This window comes from Nanorana parkeri, unplaced genomic scaffold, assembly GCF_000935625.1.
Source record: "Nanorana parkeri isolate BGI_ZX_2015 unplaced genomic scaffold, ASM93562v1 scaffold676, whole genome shotgun sequence".
NCBI lineage: Eukaryota > Metazoa > Chordata > Amphibia > Anura > Dicroglossidae > Nanorana > Nanorana parkeri.
The window spans coordinates 206,831-217,954 of NW_017306944.1; the positions used below are offsets into that span (position 1 = coordinate 206,831).

The 11,124-nt window shown below is 39.0% G+C and overlaps 1 protein-coding gene and 1 long non-coding RNA gene across 2 annotated transcripts in view; both read right to left on the reverse strand.

Annotated features, from left to right (window-relative positions):
• The window catches only part of LOC108792730, a 9,097-nt gene extending 3,742 nt beyond the window's left edge, over nucleotides 1-5,355 (reverse strand). The window contains exons 1-2 of the long non-coding RNA XR_001941584.1: nucleotides 5,260-5,355; nucleotides 1,960-1,962 (exon numbers count right to left, since the gene is read on the reverse strand). This is a non-coding gene — a long non-coding RNA (uncharacterized LOC108792730). The remainder of the gene's footprint in view (nucleotides 1-1,959; nucleotides 1,963-5,259) is intronic.
• Nucleotides 1-11,124, reverse strand: part of SEMA3C (semaphorin 3C) — a 131,609-nt gene that overhangs the window by 101,140 nt on the left and 19,345 nt on the right. The window lies entirely within an intron of this gene.

Below are 11,124 nucleotides of genomic sequence, written 5' to 3' on the forward strand. Positions count from 1 at the left end.
AGGATTACGTATTTTGCTCTTGGATTTAGATATACTTTAATAAAGCTAAAACTACAATATTCTCATTTTGCATCTCTTTGTCAACTTGATATTATCAGACAAAAAAAAATCAAAGTTTTTGTATAACATTCTTGAAGTAGCCATTATGTCCAGTGGCAAAATGTTCAGTTTGCAGCTGTATGGAAACTGCAGCTACAATAGAACTTTGCATCTACTCTGGCTAAGATGTCCTTAAATTAAATTTGCAAATGTTTCTTAATGTCCAGTCGAAACTTTTTTCTAGTTTTGGATAAAGTGGGAAAGGGATAAAACCACTGTTGGGGTTTTACTGCTATCAGTGGCTCCGTTAGAGATATTCCTCCTCATTTCCTGTCCTGCTGACATCATTTTACCAGACAGGAAGGGAGGGTAACTCCCCAACAGTAACAGAGAGAGAATATTTTCTTTAGCACAGTAAAGCTCGTCATACACTGTTCTATTTTTTTAATTCAACCCGTGGGCTGAACCAAAATAATAGAACAGATTTCTCCATCATCGCTTTTAGGCTAGATTCAGATCTAAGTGATACCCGGGACACATGTCCTGGGACCGCGTGATCACATGCTAGTGCACACAGCAGTTGCTGCGTGGCCCCATTAATTTCTTAGCCGTGATCGTGTTCAATTGCAAGGCCGGAATTGCGGCAGGAAACTGCGCGATCTGCCCACCCGCTCGACTGGAGTGCCATTAGAAAACAACGGCACCGCCAGCGCGATAAGCTGTGTTGGGCGACTCCATGACCACCCTGCACGATTGCCATGTGGTCACCGATCGTTTAGATGTGAACCTATCCTGAACACTGGCTGTCAGCTCTGTTCATTTGAAGATTTTCTGACCGGCTCCTTCAATCAGCTTATCGAGGAAAGCCAGCCAAAAGGGTGCCAACCATGGCACCCACTTTGCGCATTTCGGCCATTTTTTCAGGATTTTAATTTGAATAGTGTATGACCAGCTTAAGAGAAGGATGGAATTTCTGTCAGATATTTATCTCTGTCTGTGTCCCTGTTGCAGATTTCCCTTGCTTCCTGTCTAGTGAAACCACTATCAGCAGGACAGGCGGTGAGGGCAAATCTCTCTAGTGATGACCTGGATAGCAGTAAAAAACTTAACAGGAGTTCTAATTCTTCTACATTCTATTCTAAACTAGAACAAAAAGGTTTCTGGCTTGACAATAATTTTAAAGCAGAACTTCAGTAAAGTTATTAAGTCAGTAAGGTTGTTTGAAAATGTCTTCCTATGACTTGAAAGCGACTCCTTCAAATCAAAGGAAGTAGATGGGAGGGATTCAGTGTTGGATGAATGTGTACCTTTTTAAGGTCTGGTATTTAGTCTGGCAGTCCTACCACGCATAGAAGCAGTGCAGCTGAAGTGCTTAATTTAATGCTGCAAGCTGAAAACTTGACAACATTATTTTTTTCTGCCAAACAATACATCTTAAAGCAGGCACAGGTGAGAATGCTATTCATCTATTACTGGATGCAGTATTTACCTGGACTCTTTTAACAGCTTTGGACAAGACAAATATTTATGATATCCTTAAGAGGATTTAAAGATTGAGCTTGAGCTTGACTGTTGGCAAGGTTGAATAGGGTTCTGGTTCACACACTTGTAATCAACCAGGTATGAATGATATATGGTACTTCAATAATGGTGCTTAGTACCTTTGACCTAAGTGTTATGCTCAATTTTCTTGCAGCTGAACAAAATGTTCACAAGGATGTCATTATCTGTTTAACTGAACATACTAATATCTCTAAAACAGCCAAGAATCCCCAAACATCACTTGGAACAAACAGAGAAATTACAGTCATAGCTAGGGATAGTCAGTTTATTTTTAAAATATCCAAAACCATACAAATTTATATTGTTAAAAGATATAATGGTTTGGTTTGTTCAAAAGAAAACTAAAAAACACAAAACAATCTTATGAAATCTTAATGCAGATTACTGGAACAGTTACTATAGTTTCTATCTGTATACAAACATACCTCAAAGAAACATTACAGATTATACTGTACAAAAAGTACTGATGGGGTGGTCATAATAATCTGGCCACTCAGTATATATACAGCTTTATCCATTAACGATGGCTCTGGATACTAGCAAAAGAGGATAATTGACAATTGTAACCCCAGATCAGAAGCATGGTTGATATAAGAAAAAGGTGTTTTGCAAAAAATTGAATTTAATTTACAACGAAATTGGAACCACATCTAAAAACTTGACAAAATCTGCAATGGAATTACAATATCCTCTTATTAACTGTATAATTTGAATTAAAATCTAAACCCAGGAAATGTCCTTCAAAAGACAACTGTTAACCAATTCTTATCATTGTGCAGAAATTATCCTGACTTGGAAGGACATCAGTTTTTACTTTTTCTGATTTTACTTGTGTGAAATGAACAATAACACTACTTGTTCTGTTATCTAGATTGATAAGTAGCAAAAGGCAGACTGTACAACACCAGTGGAAATATTAAATATGGGCCAAAGGCATTAGTATTCAATTGTGACAAACCCCCATCTGCGTTACAGTACCTACTGTGAATGGTTCAGTGATACTATAAATCTCTAGGTGCCTTTGCTTCAGAAACCTAAATGTGTACTGAATGCAGAACACAATTTATTTTCCTCGACCACAGTAAAATGGCAACAACAACATGAAACAAAAGCTATATTCACACATACACATACAGTACATACTACTACTATTATTATTATTATTATGATACATACACACAAACACACACAGATATGAGCTTTCAAAATTACCATCATACACACTTTCCCACATGGCCCCTGAAGCCCAGTCTTAAATTAGCACATGCACATGCTCATTAATAATGAGAAGGGCTAAATTAATGAATGAGATCAGAAAAGGAACACTAGGAACAATAAGAGCCATTTTGCACTAAGTGGATAGCCTTTAGATAAAGCTTTTTTGCAAATTCCTTATTATATAGCCATTTTGAAACTAACAATAGACATACTGAAACTGGTCTGATATGCAAGTAAATAGTAACTTATAAACTCACAAACACCGACAAGTTGCTGTTTTTATGCACACTTCCACATTTATGCAATAGAAGAGCTGCAGACGTTTTCTATATAAAATTATCCCTGATTGTAAAACACATTTCTTCTCGGTAGAAGAAATTCAAATACAAACATAAACACTAGCGGCACTTGAAAAACTGTCTAACTGTACCTTTAAGGTATAAGGAAACAATGTATGAAAGTCAGTATGTGGTACCGAATGCATGGGAATCCATCCTTGGATTTGAAGGGTGATAGGGCCTCCTCTTCCTCCTCCTATGTAGTAAGCATAGAAAGCAACAGAGGCAGTGGATATGGGTAGTTGGCCGGCAGCATCAGAAGAAGCTGTGTTCAGGCTTCACAGTTAAGGAGCCATGGCAGGAAAGACAAAGGCACTATCACTGCAGGGGAAGGGCAAGAGGTTAACAGCAAAGACAGAACTTACAGGAAACAGTGTTTCCCTAAGAGAGGTGCTTAGCAGTGTCACAGTGGTTTAGGTAGGGAGAGAGTCTGCTATAGAAATGAGAAATCCACATGAATGAAGATCAAAAACAAGCGCTAGGTGATCATCTTAAGAATAAAAAAAAAAAATTCTCGGCTTAACAAATGGCAACAAAAGTATATGCACATCCAACATGTTTTGGTGGTCAGGAATCCTCCTTCATCAAGGACATCAGGACACTGCTGGACGCTAAACTTACAGGCCCTGCAGACAATTCTATTTCTCAGACAGGAGTGGAAATCCTTGGTGTGAAAAGATCTTTACCAGCAGTTCATCAAATTTTTAGAAGTAAAAAAAAAATTGTCCTGGAAATTAGGCTGTGTATGTGTGCTAAAGCCTCTGAGCTTATGATGAGTACTTCTGAAAGTATGGAAAAACTGGGCTTTTGTGCAAATTGAAGATCTTTCTCATGCCCTGGCTTTAAGAACTGTCACTGTGAGTATTACTTTTTAAAAAAAAACCTATTCAACCATTCCGGCACTACAGTTCCCTACGTTGGGAATGACCGTGGTAATTTTCCAACAACTACAAATTTGTGTGCGAGCTCTCTCCTGAATCACCTTCATCATGCTTCAGCAAACCTTTAAAATGTTATACTATTAAACTGTGTGTTGATCAAGAGAGTTGTTTGGCCATACCACCTACTAATACTTATGTACAAAGTAAAATACAAAGCAAAGTATACTTGTAAACTATATTAAAGAGAACTGGCATGCGTGTATAGATATACAAACATATAACAAAAAAAAGCCTTTTGCCTGTTTTTGAGTTTCTAGCATCAGTTCTATGATGGATCTGACGAGCCAAATTCCTCCGATGCTGGTGCAGATTTCAGTTTATTGACCCAGTTATGTGAAGGTAAATCCTTACATGTGAAAGGGTAAGTCTACTTCTCTGACCATGTTTCATGTTACACCCATATTCAGGATGTAACATGAAACATGCTCACATTGCAACTACCCCGCAACCCACCCCCCCTTACCTGAATCGCAGGTTCTTCATTCCACAGGCTGGTGTGGCATAGCACAGGCATGTCTCCACTCACACAGCCATGTCATGCATTCACAGATCATTTGACAGGATGTGTGAATGGAGAAACTACAAGTCGTAGCTACACATATTGATGTGCATTGTGTTAGGGCAATCCCTTATTGAGCCCCAAAGCATTAAAAAAAACCTGTACCTTTTCTGGCCAATGCAGCCTACCATGAAGCACAGTTAATTTACATCTGTGTGCTTTGGTGCGCTGAAGGGCATGTAACATAGTAGGTAAGCTTGAATAAAGACACAAGCCCATCTAGTTCAACCTATGTATGTGTGTGTATGTATGTATATATGTATGTAAGTACATGCTTGCCTCTAGTAGTTCCCATATCCCTGTATTTTTCAGAACTCAAGAAATTCATCTAAATGTTTCTTGAATTTATTAATGCAATCAGCAGATACTACTGACTGTGGAACGGCATTCCACAATTTACCAAATATTATCCTAATTCACAGTGAAAAAAAACCCTGCGAAGCCTGAGATTAAACCTCCTCTCTTCTAATCTCTTGCTGTGTACTTGTGTCATTAGTATAGTTCTTGGTGTAAAAATCCTATTCGGAATATTGTTGTCCCATTTATAATTTTGAAAATTGCAATTAGGTCCCCCCTCAACCGCCTCTTTCCCAAGAAGAACAAATGTAATTTCCTGAGGCGATCTTCATAGCTCATGCCTTCCATCCCCTTTATTAATTTTGTAGCCCTTCTCTGAACTCTCTCAAGTTCGAGAACATCTTTCTCGAGAGTTGGTGTCCAAAACTGAACCGCATATTCAATGTGAGACAGAACCAGTGATTTATAACGTGATAACATGATGATTTTATCCCTTGCCAAAATTCCTCTTTTAATGCAGGATAATATCCTTTTTGTTTTGCTGGCCACTGCTTGGCACTGCATGTTATTGCTGAATTTGTGATCTATGAGCACCCCCAGGTCCTTCTCCATCTCTGACTTCCCCAGTGGTGCACCCCTTAGGTAGTAGTTTGCACACACGTTCTTTGCTCCCATGTGCATAACCTTATTAAATTGCGTCTGCCATCTTGCAGCCCACTCCTCCATTTTATTTAGGTCCTGTTGAAGCGAGTTTATGTCATCTTAAGAATTTACTGCCCTACACAGTTTGTTATCATCCGCCAAAACCGAGATTGAACTATTTATACCAATCTCTATGTTGTTTATGAATAAGATGAACGGGATCAGTCCCAAGACTGATCCCTGGGGCACAACCTTTGCCCAATTAGAAAATTACCCATTTATTACTACCCTCTGGAGTGTGAGGATCTAGTATGTAATTCAGTTTGCAAGCAACTATGTAAACCCTTGAGTTGGCCCTGAATAATTTACCAAATATTATCCTAAACAGAACTCTATATTCATATGGCTGAAAAACGCCTAATAGAAATTGCCTTTTTCGAACTTCCTGCAACAAACTAATCTTGGGGCTCTGGGATAGTGAAACACCCACAATAGCTAAGCCTACCCCGGAACTAGTGTGCGACCTAGATCTCAGAGAGCTCCACAGCAAGCAGAGCCTTCCAAGCTAAGCAAGTATGGAGACAACATGTTCCCTTTAAAGTCAAATAAACGTTTATTTTCCTACATAACATGACCTGTCATATGAGATACACAGTACATAGAAAGGAATATTTATGAATCACAATACAATTACTTCACAGCAGAAAGACAGAAGGGTTTTTTTGTCATGGAAAATTGAATTATGCATTACTGTCCACTGCAAATATAATTAATCTTCATTTCATACAAAAATAGGCCCTCCGTGGTTGCATGCAAAGTTGAAAGGACTACAAAATAGCATGGTCTCATGTCTGCTGCCAGATCGGTGATGATCTTATTTATACAAAGTCTTGTCTGGTTTTTCTATGAGAAGATGTACATTTTGACAGCAAAAGGGTATATACTTAATTGCATGCTCTAACAAGACATGTTACAAATTATGCATATGTATTGAGTAGACCAAGTCGCTTCTCTTAAAGATGAGTCAATCTCCGTCAATCCCAAATCAATAACACATTTGAGTGCAGCTGTTTTGTAAACTCGTTAACATATGCCTTTACCAATATATCAATATCTCATTAATTTTCAAAGATCAGGGTACAATGCAAAATTATTTTCTGTCACGTAATATCTGTCTATTCATTTTTTTATGTAAAGCTTTGCAGATATTTATTTATTACACCACAAATTATAATTATTTTTTGTGAAGCACAATAAAGCCTTTTTAAAACAGAAAATATGTACATAAAATATGTACATTTCTCACACCTAAAACAAATCCAAATACTAAGGGCCTATCCTGACTATGGGTTGCTTCATCACACCGAGATTACCACAATGCATAACCGTGTGTTATGGTGTGCTGTGTTAAGGCATCACAATGAATTTGAGTTGGCAAGCAGTCCACAATAACATCTCAAAAATGTAAACATGCACCACTTTTTTTAACGCAGCGCACACCATGTGCATTGTAGTGTGTTACTGTGCAATGTATTGCATTAAAAAGAATGGATATATGGCATGCCAACAGACTTTTTTTTTGGACATTTTTTATTTTAGGACAGTGGGTTAAATCATTTAAAGTATTATTTTTTCCATCTGGGTCAACAGTACATTCAGAACCACTGCTTTACAGCCAAATATCATAGAGGCACTGTACGGGCTATTGTGAATAGCCCGTACAGCACCCCCTCGGTTCTCCTGAACCGAAGGGGTCCTGGGGCCGAAGCCAGCCGAAGGATCGGCCGAAGCTACGGCCGGATCCTTCGGCAGCTTTGTGAATAGACCCCATTGTGTTTCCAACAATACAGACTCAAAATTAAAGGCAAAAAAAGACCATCAGCTTTCCCTCAAAAAATGTAAATCTGCAGCACTCAAATACATTCCACACTGCAAAATATAAGAGTTGTTAACTAAATGTGACTTTGATTTCACTTGAAAATCACAATTTATTCTTGCCACTTCATGTACAATAATCACAGTTGGAAAACCAAGAGCTCAGCATAAGTCTAACACTGAGATGCACATAAATGTGTGGTTTATTTAACCCCCTTCCAATGCATAAATGTAACAAATAATGAAAATGTATCACATTTGCAGTGTTAGTGTTGTAATGAAGTTCACTGACATACCTAGAAAATAGAAAGTAGTTAAAGCTTTGTGAAACTTCAGTTACAGTCACAATCATTTTATAGATCAGTGGTAATTAATTAACCTTTATTGATTGACTTTGTAGCAAACAGTGATCACAGTCAGACTCTGCAAGTTCTATAGAGTTCTAACCCATACGACCAAAAAGCAGGACAAATGTTTTAGGAGCTGCAGACATTACTGACCAGTTTACACCAAAATCAGATCTAAATTGCAAGTCAACAGAGGTCTGTTGATTTGCGATTGCACCCTCCATTTTATATCCGTTGGAGGTTTTTTTTTTTTGCAAATCTCTATGTGAAGTAACATGTCCTGAGTAAACAAACATCACTGTATTTTTTTTTCTTTTACTTACATTGCGTTTACATTGGTTTTGACGCACTGCATTGTGCTGAAAAAAGCAGAACATGCTCTACTTTTGTTTTAGCGCACTGCAGCGCCACATAACGCATTGATGTGAATTGGACCTATTCACACCCTTACATTTTTGGTTCCCTTTTATTGACATGCGTCATCATCACCAGATGCCAACTATCTGGTGTGAATGGGGCCTAAGGGTGAGTTTATGGTTCTTTTGTCTACTGGTGATATAAGTTAAAACTACATAAAACATATGGATAAAAAGCCAGATAAAATATAAACCTCCGGTCCCTTTGGAATAGAACTGGAAGCTACCATACATTATTCTGGTATGTATGGAGGTTCATAATGATGCCAAATAACATGGAACTAACATTGAAGGTCACTGGAAGACTTATAAACAGGAGTAACATGTGAGGCCATGGGTGTGATTTACTAAGAAGTTCAGTAAAGTGAATCTATAATTTACATGCACAATAGGCTGTTTATGCCTAAAAGTTATTAAAATGCATTATGACACTTGCAAAATGTTAACAATCTAAAGCCAAACCTTGTTTAGTTTTTAATAAAATGGGAAATGGACAAAACCTCAGAAAAGTGTCTTTTTTTCTCCCATTGGAGAGACTACCCTTAATTTCCTGTCCCCAGGGCACTGAGACAGAAAATGAGAGCAAATTTCTCCAAAAAAGACAGGATTAGGGAAGGTTTAGGACATCTGTCAGGTATTATTACTACTGTTGTCAGGCTTTTTATTGCTAGCTATAGATTTTCATCTTCTGTGACAGCAGGTACAGTGGACACAATGAATACAGAAAACAAGTAGTGAGGAACAACCTGAGTAAATAGAAATGACTCATGAGAAAGTCAGAATGAATTTTGTGTAATTCAGGTTGAATTAATTTCTTTGATCTCAGATAACTTTCATAAGAAAGGCTGAAGTTTTGTTATTGTGGTTTTATTACACAGCTAGAGTAAGTTAAAGATTAAATGGATCTGCTAGTGAATAGAAATTCCATTCATGCTACATAACATCCTGATGAATTGGCAGTGAGATAGAAAAGAGATTAAAAGAAAGCTCCCTAGAGTAAAACTGACCTCAAAATGTGAAAATCGTTTTGTGGCTACCAGCCTCTAGGGACAAAACATTATTTTTTTCTGCCCAGTCTGTTAGACAATCAACAACAATCTTGGATCCAGAGTAATAAGGGTAGCATCTCCTAACATCTTTTCTTGATATGTATAGTAACTGTAATGTCCTCCTTATATTGTAAAGTGCTGAGCAAACTGTTGGCGCTATATAAATCCTGAATAATAATAATAATCTTTGTGCTGTAAACGTTAAATAACAGACTCAATGTCTACTACAACAGAAGTATGCGTTAGTGCAGTAAGATCAGATATTATTAGAGAATGAGAACCAGAAAAACGAAGCGTGTACTAAAAGACATCCCTAAACTTGTGACCTCTCCTAGGTGTTCTCATCTTACTGTAACATTACTGAGTACACCATAGTTCTGGGAGCTTTACAAAGCATTGAAGTCATAGGGGTCTATTCACGAAGCTGCCGAAGGATCTGGCCGTAGCTTCGGCCGATCCTTCGGCTAGCTTCGGCCCCATGACCCCTTCGGTTCAGTAGAACCGAGGGGGTGCTGTACGGGCTATTCACAATAGCCCGTACAGCTCCCGATCATTGCCGAGTGGCTCGGTCGAGCCGATCGCATATGCATCGGCTTGGCTGAGCCGTGCAGAAAGCCGAAGCTGGCCGAGCGGCCGGCCATTGGCTGGCCGACAGCCTGCTTCTGACAGCTGGGCGGAGCCAGCCGTGATCTTACGGCTGGCTCCGGCCCCTTTCAGAGAGATCAGCGTCCCTGGTTGCTAACCAGGGACACTGATCTCCAAACAGCTGACTTTCCCTGGCGCCCTGGGAGCCTCCTGCTCCCGGCCGCCAGGGAGAGAAACCCGCTCTATCTTTTTTTCTGTATTCTGACACGTGCATGTCAGAATAGAGAAGAAAAAAAGTAATTCCCATTAAAAAGCATTGGGAAATTATTATTGGCTATTTCAATTTGCAATAGCCAATAGTAGGGTTGCACAGATACCAAGTACAATACTCAGTAGAAGTACGAGTACATGTACCGATACTTTTGAGCTCCAAGACTACACTAGAGAAAAGTCCAAGAATTAGGAGGCAGCTGTCATGTGTAAGGAGCACACGGAGCTCCCGGGATTTGTACATCTCTGATATAATGTACGATTTTGTTTTTATAAATATAAATAAAGGGATGCACAGATACCAGTTTTGCGAGTACGAGTATTGGTACTTGCCGAGTACTTACAAGTACGAGTACTGATACATTTTTGTTTATTGTCATGTGACAGTTTTTCTTAAACAATACTGACTAATAATTTTAGGACAGTGGTGGAGCGCCAGAACCAGGTCCCAGCTGCAACCACTGCAGCCCTGGTAGTTCTCATTAAAATGCCAAGTATCTGCACTGGTACTCGAAAAGTATCTGTGCATCCCTAGCCAATAGTAAACTAGCATTGTACCCGCCCTCTGCTGCAGTTCCCCATCAGGTCCATCAGCAGAGGGTGGGTACAATGCTAGTTTACTATTGGCTATTGCAAATTGAAATAGCCAATAGTAATGTCCCAATGCTTTTTAATGGGAATTTTTCTATTTTTTTTTTCTCTATTCTGACATGCTCGTGTCAGAATACAGAAAAAAAGACACGGCAATGTTTCTCTCCTGGGCGGCCGGGAGCAGGAGACTCCCAGAGCGCCCGGGAGATTTTTTTTCTTCTTTTTTTTTGACAGCAGCAGAGCCGCCGGACAATAGGAAACTATTGGGCGGAGCTAGCTGTCACTGCTAGCTCCGCACAATTGTTTTCTATTTACTTCTTTTTTACTTTTTTCACTCTTTTCCTGTTCTGCTCGGTCCCTCTGAAGGACCGAGCAGAACAGCCGAGCCAAATGC